This window comes from Gopherus flavomarginatus, chromosome 1 (genome assembly GCF_025201925.1).
Source record: "Gopherus flavomarginatus isolate rGopFla2 chromosome 1, rGopFla2.mat.asm, whole genome shotgun sequence".
Taxonomy (NCBI): Eukaryota; Metazoa; Chordata; order Testudines; family Testudinidae; genus Gopherus; species Gopherus flavomarginatus.
In genome coordinates this window covers 89,090,737-89,112,953 of record NC_066617.1, presented here as the reverse complement: position 1 = coordinate 89,112,953, position 22,217 = coordinate 89,090,737, and the positions used below count along the sequence as shown (strand labels likewise).

General features: G+C 39.5%; 1 protein-coding gene across 2 annotated transcripts in view; it reads left to right on the top strand.

The window, feature by feature from the left end:
• The first annotated feature begins 588 nt into the window (after window positions 1–588).
• The window catches only part of CDK17 (cyclin dependent kinase 17), a 179,033-nt gene continuing 157,404 nt past the window's right edge, over window positions 589–22,217 (top strand). The window contains exons 1-2 of one of the 2 annotated variants that reach the window (XM_050935544.1): window positions 589–835; window positions 18,734–18,810. The gene's annotated coding sequence lies outside the window, so the exon portion shown is untranslated. The remainder of the gene's footprint in view (window positions 836–18,733; window positions 18,811–22,217) is intronic. The other variant, XM_050935541.1, reaches the window with a different exon arrangement.

Here is a 22,217-nt window from a genome sequence, read left to right as displayed (position 1 = left end):
TTGGAGGGGGGAAGCACTTTTCTAGGGTGTGGGGGGATATTTGGAGGGGAAACTCTTTTCTGGAGGGGTGAGCATGTAGGGAGGTCCCTATACGTAGGGGATGCGTGCGTGGGGGGATAATGTAAGGGGAGGAAGCCCCTTTCCAGGGTGTTTGTGTGGGGGGAGCCCCTTTCCGGGGGGAGGTGTGCGTGTGAGGGGAGGGCTGTGGGGAGACACGGGGGAAGCCCCTTTCCCTGGCGGGCGGGGGGGACCCTGTGTCCGGGCTGGGGCGCGTTACACTTGCAGGTCTGCAAGCAGTAGTTGGATCTGGCTGCCCGGCGCCTGACGGGCTCTGCAGTGGCCGCCGCAGACACTAGGTGTCGCCCTGGCCCCGCTCTGCCTCGGCCCCCCCGGGCTCCGGCTGCGCTGTCTCCCAGCGAGTGGCTGGAACAGGCAGCAGCGCCGCAGCCGAGGGACCCCTGGCAGCCTCGCCCCGCAGCGGCGCGTCCCCAGCGCCGCGCCCCCGCTCGCAGCTCCCACCGGCGGCCAGCGACTGCCTGCCGAGGACCGGCCGCCCGCAGTGCTCGGGGGCGACCGCCGGAGCGGGGTCGGGAGCCGCGGAGGCGGCGGCAGCGGCTCGGGGAGCAGCCATGTTGGAGAGGGGAGTAAAGTGACTCTTGGCGGGGAGGGGAGGGGAAGCCGCCGGGGCCCCGCAGCGCCTGGGCGTAGGAAGCGGCTCTCGGGGCGGCGGAGCGAGGGGGCTCGGCTCCCGGAGGCGGCTGCGTCCGGCCGCGCTTAGGAGGGGGAGGAACCGCCCCCTCCCCCACTCCGGACCAGCGGAGACCCGGCGCGGCTGGTGAGTTGGGGCTGCCCGTTGTCTCCTCTCCCCGGGGTGGGGGTCCCGCTCCCGGGGCTGAGCCGGGCCGGGCCCGAGGGAGGGGGCAGCCTTGGACCTGGGTGGGGTAGAACTGGGCCCAGAGGGGGCTGGGCCTGGGACGGGCGAGGGGCTGTCAGAGCAGCACCGGGGGTGCCCAGGTGCCGACGTGGCTCTGCCCCCCGGCCGTGACCCCGTGGGGCGGGGGGGCTGCCAGGGCCGCTCCGGGGGCGGGACAGGGTCGGGGTTACGGCCGCGGAGCCCCCGGCCCCTCCTGCGTTTCCGGGATGTGACTGCAGCAGGCAAGCGGCGGCCCGCGGGGTAACACAAATGGGTCCCGGCGGCGGCCCCGCGGCTCCCTGGAGGCGATGCGACGACACTGACTAAGGCAGCCAAGACGCGGCGCGATCCTACCCCGTTGTGTGCGGGCCGTGGGGAGGGAAGGGGGAGTCCTGCTGGTGCTACTAACCATTTTGAAAAATTGAAGGCACAAGCAAGTTAGGCCTGAAGGAAAAGTTGAGTGTTGCCCTGACTGCCTCGTTCAGTGTCGCTGATGTGAATTTTGTGCCTAAGCTCATATCTCCCCCCCCCCGCCGAAAGATGTTTCTCTCCCTGACAGCTCTTCTCCTCCAGCCCCCACACGTATGACACATGCACTTACACTGCAGGGTTTTTTCTCTTCCTCATTTTTCCTTGACTAAAGATTGTTTTTTGCCCTAAGCTTTGGGAAGGGTTTTCAAATGATAGGATCTATGAACACTTATTGACCCTGAACGGCTGTGAATTCCCTCTCTCCTTCCCCTTCTCTCTGGGGGCTGTAATATCGTAGGTGCAGCATGCGCAAAATAGCTCTTCTCCCACAAGAAAGGGGGAAACCACTTGGCATGAATCACATATTTAGTGGAAAGTCATCACACTTTATATAATAGAATTCGCAGAAATGGAATAGCTGCTTCTCAAACAGTATTTTACTGGCCTTGATCCCTTTTATCTCTCCTCTCTGCAACGCTTTTGGTTGCTGGAGCGAATTTAAAAGTTGCTTTGAATTTGGTACTGTCCTTGGCACCTTGTTTATGACAGTTAACAATATTGCCAGTGCTGTGAGGAAAATCAGGCAGAGGCATATCATAGCCCAGGCCAAAGAATTCCTTTCAGAAACAGTGCATGCTTCCTTCCCCCCCCACACACACTTTATTCAAGGGTACAAAGTAAAAAAAAAAAAACAACCTGCCCCCCACCCCAGACACCTACCTTGTAGTCACTCAGATTTGGATTTTGTGTTGGGGCAATAAATGTTCATGTCGCTTTTTAAATTTATTTATTTTTGATTGCATTCATTTGAGTTGGAGAGCAACTTGCCCTGAAATGGGAGGTTAAAAGCTTGGATGCTTTGGGGCAGATTAAAGATTAATGGAAACTGGGACTTGGTACTAAATTTGGATTTATATAAATATAGTTCAGAAAGTAAAGTAGATGATCTGGCATTGTATGCGTTTAAGATGTTAGGTAAATTGAGATGTGCTTTATTGAAATTCCATGTTCTGATTTTGTGACACATCTGCATACATTTGTTAGTGGTTGGAGACAAACTAGGTTTTGCCTAATTAACATTAAAATACCAAATATAATTAGATATTGAACTAAGTCTCTAAAAATAGTTTTGTATTTTTACTTGAAAGAACAATGTAATACAGTATATAGAAGTAGTTACCACATTAAGCTAGTAAAAGGTCATTAAACGTTCAGACCCCAAAACATACTTTTTATTTTGGTGTACCTATTTAAATAGCATTGTTTTTTACAGGACAGACTGTGGATTATGAGATCTTCAATAAGGAGAACGTGATATTTAGGTTCCTATCAGGGCTGGCTCTAGCAATTTCGGCGCCCGAAGCACGGCGGCATGCCGCTGGGGGGCGCTCTGCCGCTCGCCGGTCCCGCGGCTCCGGTGGACCTCCCGAAGGCGTTTCTGCGGGAGGTCCACTGGAGCTGCGGGACCAGCGGACCCTCCGCAGAAATGCCTGCGGGAGGTCCACCAGAGGTGCCTGCCGGCAACCGGCAGAACCCCCCCCGCGGTGTGTCGCCCCAAGCACACGCTTGGCGCGCTGTGGTGTGGAGCCGGCCCTGGTTCCTATCGTGCAAGCTGTTCTCCACACATGAGAACCTACCTCTGCAGAAAGCCCCACAGTAGACAGTGGGGCTCTACTTGGGTACAGAGACTCCTCCACATGGAGCAGCTTGCAGCACTGGACAAAATCATGAGTAGAAAGTGGAGAGTTGTTTTATCTCTTCTATGGTTGGAGAATGTAGTGTCTTTGCTGACCTTTTATTATGTAAAACACTAGAGATAGTCTGTTAGCTACTAATAAGCAAATATCTTCAAAATATTCTGGAGAATTCCATTTATAACAGTTGAGAACAAAATTGCTTTGTTTTCTCAACCATCCTTGCTTTAATTTCTCCATACATCTTAGGAGTGTGAATAAAACATGATTGCTAGTTAGTCTGAATATTAAGAGTTAATATTCTGTGTGATTATATTGATGAACAGTTGTACTTTTAGAGTAGAATTGTGCAGAATTTTTTTAAATGATTATCAGAATTTAAATCCTGCTCATTTCTTAAATTACTGTCTGCTGCTGAAAGGAAAAACTAGGCTTTTAGTGTAGTGTTTTATTTTATTCACATCTGTTTCAACTAGTCTTAATAAAACTAGGTTCAATATAGTGTATTTAAACAGTCCAATCTGAAAAGTGCACTTTTTTTTCAAGATGGAAAAATAAAGGATTTATTCAGAAAAGGGTAACCTGGAGAAGGATTCAATGAATTCACTATATGAATCTCTGTTACACAAATACTTTTTTTTTTCTTGTTTTCCCTTTTTGGTGAGAACATCGGAAACCAGGAGAATTTCACATACTTTTCAGCTTTTACTCAAGAACAGCTAAACGACTCTTTTAAAAAACACATAGCTGATATCTTCTGCACTGAATTTTTAGTTCAAATGCAGTTTTATAATGCACAATATAATGTCCCAAACCCAGGATTTATCATGGAAATACTGTTCCTAGCTTAAACATTGTGGTAAACGTTGTGTTTGTACTATAAATCATTAAAAATGTTTACTAACTATAATTCTCTGTCCTCTTCTCCACATCAGATAACTTTCTTGACATGTGTTAATGAAGGGTGAGATGACACTTAAATGTTTCTGTTAAAGCCCCTAGGTTTTATAAATATATTGTAAAAACATTGCTCTACTTAAAAACATGGTATAAAATGCATTTGGCCAAGAAGTTCCAGGAACGTAATGAAATATGTCTGTGCTTCCTAGCTGCTGCTTGCCTGTGGGGTGAGCTTTGATGCCTCATTGGCCAAAACTTCACATTTACACTTGAAACTAAATAATCCTCTGTACTTAAATCAATACACATCTGTCATTTTGACTAAACTGCCTGAATAATAGCTCTAGCAGATGTTAGTATCCTCCTCTTTTGTGAAGGGAGGTGTTAACTTCAAAGCTCAGTTGAAACCACTTAAATAAGAAAACTTCTAAACAACAATCTAAGCCCCAAAACATTCTTGGGTTGTGATATTTAACCATTGATGTTGACTCTTGCAATGTGGGGGAAAAGGCCATAATTAGATCCAGCTTGCCAATTCAGTGCACAAGAATTAAAAAAAAAATTCAGCTTCTATTTAATCTAGTTGTAACAAGAATGTATATTTAATCAAAGTACAGTGTAACCATCTTGCCTCAAAATAACTTCGGTTAGTGGTTCAGTTTGTAATTTTTAAAGAGTGTAGTTTCCTTGACAGATTCCAAGTGACTAGTGAAAGAACTGATAAATGTTAGTTGCTTAATGGAGGTGGCCTTTTAATACAGTAGGAGCAGAACTGTATTCGGTAAACTTAGGTTGGGAATGTGGGGCAGGCTGAAGAAAGGAGGTAAACGTGATTTCTAATACAGATTGCACTGCACTTCCCTCCCCCTCCCCCCCGCCCCGGTATATCTATACTTCCACTTAACTTTATTGGAAAGTGTTACTATTATTGGAGCAAAGTGTGAAGTCATACAAGAATACAGTTTCTTTTTTAGAACTAGGACCGGACAGAGTAATAGATATTTATAGAGTTTACGGCCAGAAGAGTGCACTAGTTCATCTAGTCTGACCTGCTGTATGTCACAGGCCATCGCCACCCAGCATCCACACACTAAACCCAACAACCAACATTAGATGAAAGTATTGTAGGCCACAGGAGACTAAACTGTTATGTGCCACAGACAGTGAATAGGACATACCGAGATGCGCTGATGCTCTTAGTCAGTCTGGAAGCATAACTATGTTGTTTATATGGAATTATGGAAACTAGAAATGGAAAAGACCAATTAAATCATTTAATCATCCTCCTGCCAATGTAGAGTTCTTTTCCTTTTGAGATGATTTAGTACTTCGATCCTGTCAGTATTGGGGAACAAACCATATCAATACAAAATTCTCTGCCACATTTACGTGTTTGAGTTCTGACACAATTTTTTTTAATTAAGTAGATAATTTGGTTCAGTATGGAATAGTATATTAACATAGTCTTGACAAATAACAAAGGAGTTTGAAGGAACTGATCTGAGGAAAGTTTAGAAACTCTATGGATGGCTTGGTCAGGTAACACCTGGGCATGCGGCAGGGAGAGAAAAGGGGAGATGATTGTCTACCTACCATAATCTGATAAGTAAAAATACCAATTATGACTGGGAGTATAACTGGGCATAATAGAATGAAATTATGCAAGGGAAAACTTGATGAACCTTAGGAAAGTTTCTAAACTAAAATATTTTGGGGGTTTTCTTAAAAACATAACTATGCCTCAGCATGGGTCTTTGTGTTCTAACTTTTCTGCCAATGTGGATAAAAAAAATTGTACTATAATCATGTTGAGGGGACAGGCTGGTCTTGAAGAAGATCTTAATCTGTTCTTTTTTAGAAAAATGTTTGGCTTTATCATTTATTAAACAGTTTTTTTTGTTTTTGTTTTACAAGAGAAATACAAAAGCTAATGCAACGAACAGAACGGTTAAATACAATTATGATGGTAAAGGAATGCAAGCATACAAGCCCTGTTGCTTGCTTCATTCTTTTAGTTTTTCCTTTTTCTACCATAAGCAGACCTTAATGGATGTTGCAATTAGGAATTTTTCTTATGTTTTCCCTTCCTTTGTTTTTTTTTTTTAATCCACTGCTTGCAATTATACTTCTGCACACACTCCCTGTTGGTGTTTTCAAATACTGGTAGAACAGTTACCATCTCTCATCACCTTCCCCTCACACAGCTGATGTATGGTTGTTATAAACACATGTAGTCCCTGATCCTGGATTTACACATGTTCTTAATGTCAATGAGAATAACCACATGCTTAAAGTTAAGTATGTGCATAATTGTGTTTGCAAGATCATGACCTTTGCTTCTCAGGAGTATTATAGATTAGGGAAATTTGCAGTGTGTCATTACACTGAAGTCGTTACAACACTACAAATTTCCATAATCTAAACAGTGTTTCTTAAGAAACTAATTTCTCCAAGCATTTTGTTGCTCTTCTCTGAATTCTGTTTGATTTTTTCTGATATTGAGGTGCTGTTTATGTATTTTATTTAGCTTTAAACCCCAAACATGTCTATACAGTATTTTTTAGGAAACTTAACAAATAACCATAGACTGGAAGGGACCTCGAGAGTCCGGCCTTGAGTGCAGGGGACTGGACCTAAGTATTATCTAGACCATCCCTGACAGGTGTTTGTCCAACCTGCTCTTAAAAATCCCCAATGATAGAGATTCCACAATGTCCCTAGGCAATTTACTCCAGTATTTAACCACTCTGCCAGTTAGGAAGTTTTCCCTAATGTCCAACCCTAACCACCCTTGCAGCAATTTAATCCCTCTGCTTCTTGTCCTATCCTCAGAGGTTAAGAACAACAGTTTTTCTCCCTCCTCCATGTAACAGCCTTTTATGTACTGGAAAGATGTTATCATGTCCCCTCTCAGCCTTCTCTTCTCCAGACTAAACAAACTCAGTATTTTCAATTTTCCCTCACAGGTCATGTTTTCTAGACCTTTAATCATTTTTGTTGCTCTTCTCTCGACTTTCTCCAATTTGTCCACATCTTTCCTGTGGCGCCCAGAACTGGACACAATACTCCAGTTGAGCCCTAATCAGCGTGGAGTAGAGCAGAAGAAATACTTCTCGTATCTTGCTTGTAATACTCCTGCTAATACGTTCTAGAATAATGTTTGCTTTTTTTTGCAACAGCGTTACACTGTTGACTCATATTTAACTTGTGATCCACTATGACCCCCAGATCCCTTTCCGCAGTACTCCCTCTTAGGCAGTCATTTCCTATTTTGTATGTGTGCAACTGATTGTTCCTTCCTCAGTGGAGTACTTTGCATTTTTCCTTATTGAATTTCATCCTGTTTACTTCAGATCATTTCTCCAGTTTGTCCAGATAATTTTAAAGTTTAATCCTGTCCTCCAAACTACATGCAACCTCTCCCAGCTTGGTATCGTCCGCAAACTTCATAAGTGTACTCTCTATGCCATTATCTAAATCATCGATGAAGATATTGAACAGAACAGAACCCAGAACCGATCCCTGCGGGACCCCACTCGTTATGCCCTTCCAGCATGATTGTGAACCACTGATAACTACTCTCTGGGAACAGTTTTCCAACCAGTTATGCACCCACCTTATAATAGCTTTATCTAGGTTGTATTTTCCTAGTTTGTTTACGAAAAGGTTGTGCGAGACAGTATCAAAAGCCTTACTGAAGTCAAGCTATACCATATCTACCACTTCCCCCCATCCACAAGACTTGTTAACCTGATAGCTTTCTTTGACAGGGTGGTTTGACACCATTTGTTCTTGACAAATCTATGCTGACTGCAGTTTATCACCTTATTATCTTCTAGGTGTATGAAAATTGATTGCTTAATTATTTGCTCCATTATCTTTCCGGGTATAGAAGTTAAGATGACTGGTCTGTAATTCCCCGGGTTGTCCTTATTTCCCTTTTAACAGATGGGCACTATATTTGCCCTTTTTCAGTCTTCTGGAATGTCTCCCGTCTTCCATGACTTTCAAAGATAATTGCTAATGGCTCAGATATCTCAGACAGCTCCTTGTGTATTCCAGGATGCATTTCATCAGGCCCTGGTGATTTGAAGACATCTAACTTGTCTAAATAATTTTTGACTTGTTCTTTCCCTATTTTAGACTCTGATCCTACCTCTTTTCCACTGGCATTCACTATATTAGACATCCAGTCGCCACCAACCTTCTTTGTGAAAATTGAAACAAAGAAGTCATTAAACACCTCTGCCATTTCCACATTTTCTATTATTATCTTTCCCCCGTCATTGAGTAACGGGCCTACTCTGCCCTGAAGTACACTGTAATGAAATGTACGATAATGAGTTGCCAGGTTGGTGTTTGCTACAGACTACCAAATCACACTGAGGAACAGGTTGACCAACCCATAACCATCTGTGTGTAACGTGTAGGGGGAAAAGTTGCCATATCATGGGGGATTTCAATCTGAATGACATATGTTGAAGGTGTCCTCATATTGCCAATACTAAATCATCCTTGGAATTTCTAAAAAGTATAGATGACAGTTTTCTAACTTAAAAATATTGTGTAACATAGGGGAATTGTATGTTAGACCTAATTCTGACTGATAAAGAAGAATTGATCAAAGAGCTAAAAGTTAGTGGTTACTTAGGTGCAAGTGATCATGATTTGATTACATTTGTTATATATAAACACAATCAAGGCCAAACCAGTAACATATATACTTGGTGCTTTAAAGATGTTAATATCACAAAGCTGAAAACAACTTTGAATAAAATCAAGTGGGAGAAAGAACTTAATCAGAAAAATGTGAATGATAATTGAGCACTGTTTAAGAACATTTTACTAGAGGCCCAAAAAACCACAATTGAGAGAGAAGGCTACACTAGTTAAAAAAACAGCCTGCTTTAGGGGAGAAATGAAGGCAGCTATATGAAAGCAAATATAAATAAAGGAACATTGATAGCAGTGAATATTAATTAGAGGATAGGAACTGAAGAAAATTGATAGGGAAGCAAAAATATACAAGGACCTGGAAGAAAATGAAAATTCGTTACTGACCAAATTTACAGATGTCACAGAGATTGGGGAAATTGTAAATAATGAAGAGGACAAGTCACTGATACTAAATGATCCAGATTGCTTTGTAAGCTGGGCACAAACAAACAATATGTATTTCATTATGGCCAAAATGTAAAGTAATGCATATAGATCCAGAAATTGGACACCATACTTAGAGTGTGATCCTTGGATGTATACACAGGAATATTGATTAATGGTAGAGAGATTAAATTCATATGCATTTGGCTGTGATATTACTGCTACTGGAATTCTGTAGCTGGTTCTGGAGTCCACAATTAAAAAAAAAAGTTGAAAAATTGTAGATACTTCAGAGAATGATTAAAGGATTGGAAAAATGCCTGATAATGAAAGATCTAATGAGCTCAGGCTATTTATTTTATCAAAAAGAAGTTTAAGGGGTGAGGTTTCTCTGTAAGTACTGAAATGGGAAATAATAATTTGATAATAGAGGGATCTTCAGTCTATCAGGAAAAGATATGACAAGATCTAATGTCTGAAAGTAAAAGCTAGACAAATTTAAATTAAAAATAAGGTGCAACTTTTTAACAGTGAGGGTAATTAACCATTGGAACAATTTACTATGGGTTATGGGTGGATTCTCAGTCACTGGAAATTTGTTAGTGAAGATTGGATTTTTTAAAAAAAATGGTCTATTTCAAACCTCTATTAAATGAGGGAAATCCTATGGCCTATGTTATGCACAAGGTCAGGTTAGATTGTGGTCCCTTCTGGTCTTCATAATCTGTGGAAAAATAACATTCCTACCAAGAAGCATAAAATACTTGTTTTCTGGCCTCACATCAGCTCAGCATCTAGTAAATCAAAGCAGCAGTAAAACCCCTTTCACTCTCACCTTTGGCAACATACCTTCAACATCATCCACTCCCCCAGCCCGCTCCCCCCCTCTACCCCTACCCCAAACTCTGTTAAGTGGCTTTTATAGCATGCCTGGAAAGTTATCACATTTGTGTTATTTTGGATGAAAGGAGAGAATAAGTTCTAGGGTGGGCTCTTACAAAGAATACCCACCTATCTTAACTGCTGTTTTGCTATGCCTTAGAGAGGCCTATTCTCTCTCTGGTCTGTGATGGGATACTGCTTCTGCAGTCAAAATTGGCTTTTTTGTATGACATCACGTTGCAAGATCACATCTAAATTGCTGTCCACCATTACTATCATTAATTTCCAATTAATTCCTTCCTATGATTCTTTTTCCCCCTCTTATATGTTAAATAGCAGTTCTTCATGTTAAGTTTTATTTTATTTCCTGTTCAAATTTCTAACCTCTGGAAGTCCTTTTGCATTCTTTCTCTGTCCACACTTGAATTAAGAGTTGTTGAACACATTATTATTTTAATTTATATCAGTGTTTTTGTGAGCAGGAGGGATTCCAGCCCAGCTTCAAAACAAATGAGTATAAGCTAAATAGAGTCAGAATTTACTCACTAAGGAATAACCCCTGACCTTAGTGGGAGAGAGCAGAAAATGACATCCTCCCTCCCTAAGACAGGCACCTGATACGGGCTGGGGACAAACAATCCTTCTCCCCAGAAAAGTGCTTGCACTGCTTTTGAGTAGGAATGGAGGAAAGTTAGTGAAATGGGGACAGAAGGGGACTTCTGCAGCCTGTAGAATCCCAGGGTTAGATCCTCAGTATACATTTGTCATGGTTTCTTTAAAGTCAGTTGAAGATTGCCACAGTTCAGCACAACTACACGTGTATTTCCCTTCAGTGGTTTAGCAAAGGTACACACTCTTGTCTTCCAGCTTCCTAGCCATTGCCTTTCTGAGTGGAGAGCTGTGTGTGTCTCCCTTCAGACTGTGGTATTTCCAGGCCGCACAGTTCTCTGTCTTCACTGTGTAATTCCCAGCACAGACAGGTTGCTCAGGGACCCCTGCTTGCTTTCTCTTCAGAGATGGTTAACAGGTGTAATTGCCACAGTTATAAGGTACCACACACCACTTTCTACCTGAGCCTACTTAATCATTACAGAGAAAACAAATTAAAAATAAGAAATAACCTACACGCATGCTAATAAGTTCACCAGAATTAACCCCAACCCTTACATCAGTGTTTCCCAAACTTGGGATGCTGCTTGTGTAGGGAAAGCCCCTGGCAGGTGTGTACCTGCTATGTCTGCAGGTTTGGCTGATCGTGGCTCCCACTGGCTGTGGTTTGCTGCTCCAGGCCAATGGGAGCTGCTGGAGGCGGCGCGGGCCGAGGGACGTGCTGGCTGCTGCTTTTAGCAGCTCCCATTGGCCTGGAGCACCGAACTGCGGCCAGTGGGAGCCGTGATTGGCTGGACATGCAGACGTGGCAGGTAAACAGACCGGCCCTCCCTGCTAGGGGTTTTCCCTACAGAAGCGGCATCCCAAGTTTGGGAAACACTGCCTTATGTGAACTGTGTCAGGAGCAGTCTTTCAGCTCCCCACCCAAGAGGATTCCTTTGTGGTCACAAGTTCATCACAGCTCTAGCTCAGAACAAGCACTCAGTCCTTCCAGCCCTACCCTAAGGATTGGGGGCCCTCAGTGGACCTGTTAGTTTGCTGGATCAGGAAAAAGGCCATGAGCTAGTTTAAAACCAGGCTATTTAACCAAAAACCCTTTATTTGTCTTTCGGTCTCTGGAGAATTCAGTTTGATCTAGTATATGCATACCTCTCCGTGTGTGTGTGACTTCAAAGGATTGATAATTTAAGAAGTACGTTAGCATCCCCACTCCCTACTAGAGAAGGAAGATAAAATGCCACAACTCATACGCAATTACATTTTTAATACAATGTAACCCAAAGGTGTTAACCCTAAGTCTGTGAGGTTTAACTTAATTCAGTGACGTTCATTCAGTATATTGCAGGAAATTGTCAGTCTGTTACAAAGTCAGTTTACACCAGTTGAAGACAGCCCCCAACTGTCCTTACTGATAATGTTTCTCTGTCCCACAGCTGCTTCTCTCTTCAGCAGCTGTCCTTTCTGCTCCTGATTTTTACAGGAGTACTATATATGCTATGATGTTTGGGATGGAGTCTTCGGAGGCTCCCTCATAGCTGCTGCAGGGCTCCTGTTTGATGCAATATATCCTGCCTCCAGAGTTTTCAAAACATATAACTGAGACTTGTTCACTTAACAAAAAACAAAAAACAAAATGAAAGTATGGGACGGAGCAATCTTTCAAGGCTCAGCATGCCTTCAGTAGGTTTTGAACGTGGATAACTGCACTAAAACGAACCTGGGTGAGTGCACATTTCCTGTGGTTGTGTGTGAATGGGGTTTGCAAAATGAGCTTGGGAAAAACAGTAGTATGAAAATACCTTGTAAGGTCTGTTATTAAAATAAAAGGACAATTCCCTGAATAGTTGTTGATGTAAAATTTAATATGTAACTCTGAAGAGTTGAAGGTATTTTATTAACCTAAAATATTATATTAGTACAGTTATAGGTGACATCATAATATAACATAATTGACACATTCAAAATATCCAGGAACTAAAAAGTACTTGTTTGTTCTCAGTTTTATTTAGTAAAGCTCTGGAGTAGAGCTCATATCTAACATACAACGCAAATCTTGTAACAAATGTTTTGATCTGCTTTAGTTGTACAGTCTGGCTTTGTCTAGAGTGATATTACCCAAAGTACAATTTGGACTGTTGAACAACTGTGTCCCCTGAATTCTCCAGCCTGGGGTGTCTTTTATAGTGTGGTGCTGTGAGAGCTTCCACTCCCGGTCTGCTGTCACACAGCTTCCAGCATTTAAGTTACTCCCAGTTATATTGTACAGTAGAACCTCAGAGTTAATGAACACCAGAGTTATGAACTGACCAGTCAATCACACACCTCATTGGAACTGAAAGTAAGCAATCTGGCAGCAGAGGACCCCTCCCCACCCAAAAAAAGCAAGCAAATACTGGAGAGCACAATACTGCGTTACATATAAACCACTAAAAAATGAAGGGAAAGTTTAAAAAAAGATTTTGACAGGTAAGGGCACTGTTTCCGTGCTTGTTTCATTTAAATTAAGATGGTTAAAAGCAGCATTTGTCTTCTGCAAAGGAAAGTTTTAAAGCTGTATTAAGTCAATATTCAGTTGTAAACTTTTGAAAGAACAACCATAATGTTTTGTTCAGGATTACGAACATTTCAGCGTTACGAACAACCTCCATTCCCAAGGTGTTCATAACTCTGAGGTTCTACTGTATGAGTGTTATAGCCAGCCACTCTTGAATTACACTACAGAGCAACGCCAGCAAATTCCCACTCCCGAACTTCCCCAGAAATGTACATCTTGAACTGCCCGGCTCTCTCCTGGATAATACAATCTCATACAAAATCTGTCATTTTATTAATAGAAAATGATATGCACAAGTCCTGTTATTCCAAATACTTCAATCCAAACACACTGGTTTAGATTGAAACAATAAACAAATGTATTAAATCTGCACAAAGATAGATTTTAAGTGGCTACAAGTAATGAGGCGTAAAAGTAAAAATTGGTTACAAGAAAATAAAAGTAAAATGCAATTAAGGCTTCACTTAACAAGCTGAATGGATTCCAAGCAAAGGTCTCTCTCACCTCATGTTTCAGCAGTCTTACTGGCTGAATTTCTTTTGATCAGCATCTCTCCCCAGTCCAATACTGCTTCCTTTGTTCTTCAGGTGTTAGGAAAGTCATGGGTAGAGGGGAAGGGAGAGGGCATCTGCTCTCCCTTTTTATAGTTATTTTCTACATCTGAGGTTCAGGAGACAGAAAGTCTGTGTAGATGGGAACCACAAACTGTTTCTTTGTCGATGTAGATTTTTCACTCACACTCTCTTTCTGCTGAAGAATGACCACTTAACCAGGTGATGGTCCATTTGATTTTGTTGACTCCTGGTTGAGGTGTCAGCCTTTTGTCTCTAGAGAACTGGTGTGTGACTGCTCTCTAGATTATGAACATGTCTTAGTAATATCATACAGTAGAATCTTATCACTTTACATACAATGTTGCCAGACATATTTTACCATGACAATAGTGCTCAGCAAATCGAGTTTTCAAATGATACCTCACAAGGCATATTTTGTACATAATTTTTCATAGTCCTAAAAAAGGGATAAACATAGATGTTCAAACTGTTACAGTCTACAGAGCCCATGGCAGTGAACTTCCCAGCCCAGGTCAACAGACTGGGGTTTGTGGGGCTTATGCTACTGTTCTAAAAATAGCTGTGTAGACTGTGCTTTGAAGCTGCAGCTCAGGCTCTGAAGCCAGCTCCCCTCCATAGGTTTGAGAGCCTGAGCTCCAGCCCACACCATGACTTCAATGCACTGTCTACTCACCTATTTTTAGAGCACTAGCATGAGCCCTGCAAACCCAAATCTGTCAGCCTGCACTTGGAGGCTTCCTGTTGTGGACTTTGTAGGTGTATCCTGTGACATGACTTTCAGCAGTTCATAGAGCTTTCATTGGTTAATAGTTCCTTGCATATAATCGAATGTATATGTATAGTGTGTATAAATATAGGGAGGCAGAGAATACATTTTGAAATTATAAAGTCCACTTGATTGTTAATGTATCACTATCAGACTCTGAAATTTAATTTTCTTATATACCAAAGTGAAGCTGAATCCTTAATTTAAAATTCAGAAATAAAAATAATAAACATGCTGCAAGCCTTATAGTAAAGGTGGTGGTCATACATCTTAAGCTGGAAAAAAAATAACTAACCAAATCCTCCTCTGTCCATACGTTTAAGGCATTGTAAGAATAAATTGGTCATGGCTTCCATCTGTATCAGGCTCTAGTTGCAGCAAACAGTGACGTGGTATTTAAATAATTGAATGGGAGGGAAGTCTCTTTCTCAGATACTATACACAAATTAAAGATTGATCATGAATCTTTAAATAATTATCTTAAAACGGAAACAATTTATATTTAATAAAATTTTAGCGTTTTCTGAGAAAATGTGCAACGGATCAGCTGGTATAACATGGCCCTCCCTCCCGCTCCATTTTACTCCAGGAGGTGGGAACCCAAGCACAGGCCTATAGTGCCTATCCCCTATTCCAATCCTGACAAGGTTTTAGTTCTGTACCTGTGTAGATGGGACCAAACTATATTATAACTGGGTTTTAAAACAGTTAGACTTATACTAATGTATGTTTACACAACCATTCTTAGAAAGTGTTTTAAATGTGGTTCCATTATGTGAGTTTCTGCTCAGTGTAGATAGTACTCCAGTCACAGGATTTGGCTCTGAGGTCTGAAGTGAGCCAACCTAGAAACAAGGTTTTAAGGTACCTGAATTATTCTGACAAACAAGAATTTTCATTATTGAAATAAATCTTGTATAAATCTGTGTTGCACTTAAAAAAAAAAATTGTGGGGGAGGGGGAAAATTGCTATATTTGTAAATAGACAACTTCCAATCAGTCTTTCTCTAGTAAAGTCAGTGGCAGAGTAAACAACCCACAGTTACATTTATAAATATAACTGATAAATTCCATGATAAATCTCATGGAAAGGTGGAAGAGGAAGTAGGCTATGTAGTTGTATTAAATATGAAGAACAGAGGTGTTCACTATGTGCTAAATATATTCAGAATAGTTTGCTGTTTTAAAGTCTGTTAAAGATGACCAGTAATATGGCAGTTTAGATTCTTGTTTTGATCCCAAGTGAGAGAGAATATTAAAAGTACTTGTTGAGAATTTGAATTATGGTAAGTAAATTAATCCATGTGTAACTTTTTTTTTTCCCTTTAAATCAGTTTACATGAAGTAAACTGAGATTTAAACACTGCTGGGAAATGACATCATGTAATAATTTAAGTGCATTAATATAGAACTTATGAAAAAATATGAGAGTGACTGCCTTGAAACTGAAATCCTTTGTCTAAGAACAGGTGCTGTATGTATATACACAGTAGTAGAGCTAGGCTCATTCCCCCCATATGTTTATCAAATGTGACTTAACTCAGTCCTTCTGCAGCCATCTTCTGGTGGTAGTAGTAGTTAATGTTCAGCTTGGTTCTTTGGTGTCCTTGTTGATATTTCCAGTTGTGGTGATGATTCTCGTGAAGTCAACAGACTCTTTGCCAGCTATGAACTAAGATGAAATATCGGTTTATTTTCACATAGGCCTCCTAGCAGTTGTCAGATGGCAGCAGTTTTGGCCACGAGCCTGAAATATCAGCCTCTTATAATATTTTGTTTCCATATTTTAAAAGTAAATCCAGTGTTGCGAATGCTTAACTTTTTAATATACTGCATATTATTTTGTGGTTTACTTGGAGGATTTAGTTGCATTGGCTTTATTGCTGAAACTCATAAATGTCAACCTTAAGACCTTAATATGTAATGGCAGATATTAGCTTTGTCGTGTCATCAGTCATTAATCACTCTTCTGCTAAGAAATCCTGCAAAAGATATGGCGAGAATAATTTAGTTGCGTAAGAAAGGTGGAGAAATAAATGATAAAATGATTCTGGATAGAAGATAAACCTGTATTACATATATGTAGATTAAAATGAGAATATTATATATGGATTTTCTTCTTGTTGCACCTTTCTTTACTGAAGTGCCTTTTCTCTCATTTAAAAAATTACTATAAAAAGCCATAAGTATCATGCATGTACATATGCATGTGCATATAGAGAAAACTTGTTAACTAAGAAACCAGTTTGGCCAATTGTTCAGTTTCTTGAAAACTGTCTAACTTAAGATGTAGGTCTTGAGATCTATATTTGGAAGCTTTATTTTTATTTGAGCCTTCTGATTTTTACCAATTTTCTGGTAAGTTAATTATAGATATTTTGATGGTGTGGAGGATTTGGCCCAGAGTCATTAGGAAAGAGAAGATTAAGGCCCCAATTTTGCTAAGATTTAAGCACATGCTTAATTTTAAGCACATAGATAAATATTTGTAGTACTGGAGCATAAGAAGGGATATTATTGAGGTGTGTAAAACTCTGTAGGGGACTAAGGAAGCTGAATGTCACAAAGCTTTCTTTGAACATTAGTAATATCTAAAAGCTAAAGCACAGGAGCTGAAACTGAGAAGACCGGGTAGTAAGAGGTCAAAAGAAATTTCTTGATGCAAAACCTTAATAGAATACAATAGAAAGTAAACAACCTTAATTTCCACTATAACCATATACCAAAGGAGTACCATGGACAGCTTATACTATATAATATTCCTTTCTTCTAAATACAAGATCAGACCTAGAGAGGGATGCAGGAAATTTTTCAGTGTTGGATTCATCCAAAGCTCAGATGGGACATACATTATAATGCTTTAAATTATCCAGTTTCTGAAAATTATCTCCTTTTATGTCTATGGTCCAATAAACATAATGTACAGTTAAAAGTAAAAGTTCAGTGACACAGTACTAAAAGTTTAGAATTCTTTATGGTATTTGTTACCTTTGTCTACTAGCTGGGTTTGTTATGGCAGTGAAGTCAAATATTTAAAAGCTTATGCTATTTACCTTCTGGATTAAACAAAATATAGTGCTCCCATCTGCACTAGTCTCAGTATTTTTGAAACTGCCGCTTGTATTATTGGATTGTTTATCAGGGAATGCAGTTAGTCTTTTTAAGAAAGGGTCTAAATTAAATGCTGTTTGTTTATAGAAAACTTGACACATTGTCTAGAAACTCATCTGAAAGCAAGATGTCTGATCCATAAGCCAAAAATAAATATGAATTATTTACTGAGAAGGAGCATTGAGTGTGAAGCCTTATTTTTCTTCTTTGTGTTAAGCAGGGGCAAAGCAGCATAATTATAGATTATTTTGCTCATTAAGATTATGCCTTCCTTTTTAAATTATGGAGTTAGAATAGCGACAGCAAGTAGATGATAGTTTTTATTACACTTTAATCACCACACTTCAATACTTTGAACAGTGTGGTATATTTATTTTTAGTGTGATTGTCTTAATACCTCTTAAAATTTATGTTCTGATCCTGCTTCTGCTGAAATTAATGGGAGTTCACAGTGTCTTTAAATACTAACAAATTTGGGCCCTCAGTCTATAGGAATATTTGGTTTAATCCAGAAGGTGAATTCACTAGTAAAATGGTTTGTAGTCATAATTTACAGTCAGAGATGGTTAAGAGTTCTTATTTTTGGATCTTTTACACCCTTTGAAATAATTAAATTATTCTTAAATTTGACAGGGACCACATACCTATTCCTTTTTTTCAGCTATAGCAACAAATACTGAAGGGCTCTATTTTATCATTCAAAAATATGAAATGCCACTCAGCTTTAAAAATCCATATTTAATGAGGTAAAACAATAGCAAAATATGCATTTCATTTACTGAAGCAGCTAATTAAAAACTATCATTTTAGGCCTACTCCTGCAAGTGCTTTCCGCCATGAATAATCCCCTTGATTTTAATAGGACTAATCTTGTTAGTAAGCCCTACTATATCTAGTAAATATTTGTAAGATTGGATCCTTAATAATTAAGCAGTAGGGCTTCTATTTTCTTCTTCATTCCAGTTAATTGGTTTCCTGGGAATGAAAGTTCCAATCAATAGAGTAGTAATGTATCAATTTTAATGTGAAACTTTTATTAGTTGAGCAGTCTGTTGTCAGTCCATTTTCTAATACGCAGTTTTTAATGAATTTTATTGTTGCACAGTAACTTCAAATTAAGGTTGCAGAATCCAACACAAATTATCCATTTGATTTTAGGAAACCAGTTCTTACATCTTGACTTACTCTTCCTGATTAGAAACCTTAGAAAATATGGGCCCTATTCCTATGAAAACGTGTGTGCTTAATTTCAGGTTGATATTTATCACTAACATTTCATTGGACTACTCACTATGCACAGAGTTAAATACGTACATGACTCTTTGCAGCAATGGGGGCCATAGTCTTGACAGCTTGACAATTCTTTCAAATTTCATGAAACCTCTTTGTTTTATAATCTAAATGCAAATAGTTATTATCTTTTATTTTATTTAGTTGGGTGTTGGAAAGGGACTTGAGAGTTAGTTTACCTTACATGGTCCATATAACTTCTTATTTTAATTACTTCAGTAGTTTTCTTATTATTTTGGGATACAACAAAGCTATTTCTTTTTATTCATCAGTCAGTTTTCATGTTTAACAGTTTTGTCTAAGATATTCAGAAGTAACTAGTCATTTTGTGTGCCTCAATTTTTTTGTACCCAACTTCAAGATTCTTGAGGGTATCTGATTTTAAGGTGGTGTTGAGTGCTGAGCACTTTCTGAAAATTGGGCCTCTTTAAAGGATGTTACCTTTTGAACAACTAGAAATGAAGGTAATAATCAGTAATTGCTTTTGATAGTCTTGGTGTAAGAGGGTTAAAAAAAAGTCAGCTGTACTCTGAGAAATGATTGGAAATACCCTGGTATTCCATGTTTGTGTCATAATGGCTCTGGATCAAATATGTATAAGTAAAAAGACTTTTTTTCTAAATGCCAGTTCTGGAAACTGACTCTGGGAGCCCATCTGAATTCTTATTGTGCATCATCTTCAGTAAGAGAAATTGTGCAATCCAGATTTGGCCCTTAGGTCTTGTCTACCCCAGAAGCTTGTATAGTTAAAGCGGTATTACCTCCCTAAGGTAGATGCAGATACTTTATTCCTGTAGGGATGGGGAATAACTATACTGATATGTCACCTTTATACTGGCATAACTGTCCATGCTAAGGCTTTTACTGTTGTGACTCCTTTAGTTTAAAATAAAAATTATACTATAGCCAAAATAGTTATACAGGTAACACTTTGAAGTGTAGACCAGGCCTAAGCGGTACCTGTGCAACCTTAATGTCATCAAAGTGATTGCACAGATGTAAGTGGCCCTACTTTAAAAAACTTTGAAAAATAAACGTAATAAGTAGTTCTGTTGACAAAGGAATGGAATCGAATGTATTCTCTCTGTGCTGTGTTGGCTTTGCAGGGCTGCGGAATACAGGGTTAGAAACCTTTGTCACTAACAAAGCACTTATGATTGTGACTAGGCACAGGAAAGAAAACTGTTAACTAAGAAAATTCCATTGTTACATAGTCACATTTGTGAGTAGAACCCCACCTTAAGGTAGTGTATGTAGCATACATTTTTTTTTCTTCAGAGATTTAAAGTGAATACAAGATTGTGGAATTTTTTAAAGTGTCCTTGAAGTTAATTTAATATAATTGCCAGGTTATCTGCCTTACCAGTTTATTAGGGTTTTTTTTAAGTAAGTATCTCATATTTTAATTTTCTCTCCATTGCTCTTTCCAGTGTAGAGGTCTTTTTAATATTTTTGGCAGGAAACTATATAAGTGAGTATTTCATTTTGTTTCTGAAGGTGAAGAGGTTTATGATCATTCTGATATCTTCTTAGCTTCTTTGCTCTGTTCCCTGTGTGCACAAGTCTCACTTCTTGTGGTTGATGCTTGTATTGAGTGGAGCATAGCTATCCTAGGTATTCATGACCACTTAGGTGGAAGTAGTTCCTCATTTAACCCATCCAAATACATAGAGAGCTTTTATTACTGGGAAAAAAAACTTGAATTTGATTTTGTATTTTCTGGGAAGTTGCTACCAAGAGAAGAGCGTAGGAGTGAAGTGTTTTTTGGCAGCTTGTTACTGAATAGGTGTGCTGCTGCATTCTGAACCAACTGGGTCTTTTTGAATCTTGGCAGCTTCATTCCCAGGCATTATGAATTTAAGTAATCAAATTAAGATTTCACAAATATATGCATTACTATGACCTAATCACAGTCTGTTAGGGTAGGACATGGCATTTTGGCCAGCTGTATACCGAACATGGCACTTTTTAGCCAGTGTATCTTACTTAAGCTCCCAACTGTGGGATGCAGTAGAATGATTATATAGATCCCAATCCAGTTCCTGTTGAAGTCAGTGGTGGCCTTTACTGTGTTAGGTGAATTTAGGAATGAGCCCGCACCTCACATAGGTCCTGATGCTGTAGTTGATTGTGTGTGGGAGCACCCTTGTGCTTTTGCAGTCGGTTGCAAGACTGGGGCCAGTGTGATTTTTCTTATGATTCGGGTACATATTTTGTATCACTGATAAGGAGTTTGAATATCTAGTTAGTCTTCCTGACAGTAATGCAAAATCTGTTTCCTTGAAACTGGGATTTCCCTTCCTCTATTTCAACAAATGCTGTGAAGAGGGTCTCCCACCATGCAAAAATTAAATGAAACCTCTGATATTTGTTATAATATTGTATTTAAATCTCTCTCGTGTGTGTATAATTTTATGTTGGGATATTACTCGTGAGTTGCGTTATTGTTTAAATATTTTTTTAGAAGATATCAATCCAACTTTTGCTAGAAGGAATCAAGAATTTGAAATCTAGTCAGTAAAAAATGAGTTTAAAGTAATGTTAGGTACTATACCTGGCCCTTCAGTCTATTTGCCATTTTAAAAATAGTTTTATCATCACATTTTCCTATTTTAAAAAAATTATGCACTTCAAAGAATTTGGTGGTATTGAAGTCCAAAGCAGGTATATCTAGGAGGAACATACGGTAGGAACAAAACACAAGAATGTCTGTAATTTTTTAAACTGATTTTTATAATCTTGTTGGATTTAAAACCTAAAAATCCTCATTATAAAACACATAATGAAATGAACCCTTTGAAATCATTAAATAAAATAAAGCGATTAGGAGAGTTTTTATTTTAAATACACCTTTTATTTTCTATGCTGTTATCAGCAAAAGTAGAAATACTTACTTTAGCGTAGGTGTAAACAACAATTTAAACAAAAACATAGCTGTGATGGTATTATGTAGATGATTTCTCAGGAGCTGCAAGTGGTTCTTGAATGTGTCTCCTGTGTCTCTTTGCAGTACATGATATTAAAACACATTGTGATTTAATGCTGATTGCTTATTTGGTTCCTGAACCACTGAGGTCTGCTCTAGCATTACGTTGTGCTGAATCACACGCAACCTTTTTCCCTAAGTAAAAAAAAAAAAGAAAAATTTAACAGGCTGTTTGTTGCCTGAGAGACTCTGAGGGGCCTACATAGCACACTGCCTTGAAACTACATATTTGTATACCAGAATTATGAGGCAGTTGTTGACAATATTTAATCAAATACTTTTATAGAAAAGTGATTTCCTTTGTTTTACTCCATTGTATTTGACATTTGTAATAATTGGAAGGGGATAACTGAAAGCAATGTAGAC